Source organism: Crocuta crocuta, unplaced genomic scaffold (assembly GCF_008692635.1).
Source record: "Crocuta crocuta isolate KB4526 unplaced genomic scaffold, BGI_CrCroc_1.0 scaffold53, whole genome shotgun sequence".
NCBI lineage: Eukaryota > Metazoa > Chordata > Mammalia > Carnivora > Hyaenidae > Crocuta > Crocuta crocuta.
Window position 1 is genome coordinate 379,874 of NW_027529432.1, and position 816 is coordinate 380,689.

An 816-nucleotide genomic window follows, 5' to 3' on the forward strand; every position below is an offset into this window, starting at 1 on the left:
GTAACTCTTGGACATCAGGCTGAGTGTCCTACAACTCAATTTAATTCTATCTACTTGGGGATAGTATCAAGTTCCACGGATTAAGAGCTCAGTCTTATAAGAATGCTCCCTCCCCTCTTGCCACTTTAGATGCCAATTGAAAGTCTAGGTTGGGACACCTGGGTGGCTCAGTTGGTTGAAGTTGAACGTCAGACTTCAGCTCAGGTCATGATCTCACAGTTCACGGGTTCAAGCCCCGCATCGGGCTCTGTGCTGACAGCTAGCTCAGAGCCTGGAGCCTGTTTCAGATTCTGTATCTCCCTCTCTCTCTGACCCTCCCCTGCTCATGCTGTCTCTCTCTCTCTCTCTCTCTCTCCCCTTCAGAAATAAAAAAAAAAAAACATTAAAAAATTTAAAAAAAAACCACAAGAGAAAGTCTAGGTTGGCACCTATGCTCTCATCTTACTGGCTATAGATTGGAGGTTCCAAAGACCCCCTTTGGTACAGGTGGGTTGCAGAGACATGGGTCCTTGTCCCATATTGAAAAATGGAATCTCGCAGACAGCAGAGAGTGAGCAAAGTGATAGGGTTTTTTGAGGGAAAATACAAAGCTCTCAAGAGTGAGAGGGATGGTGACTTGGTTGTTGGGAAGGATTTTTGTTTCTGATTTTTTATTGGGACTTGATCAGGAACTAGATAACACTTTGTGAGACTCCATTCATGACACCTAGCAAGGGCAGGTCTGGAATGCCTTTATCCTTTCCCCCCAAAACCTGCCCAAAGCTATAGCGCCCCATCAGTCCCACCCACATGTACAGCCAGGGGCTGAATGGGGGC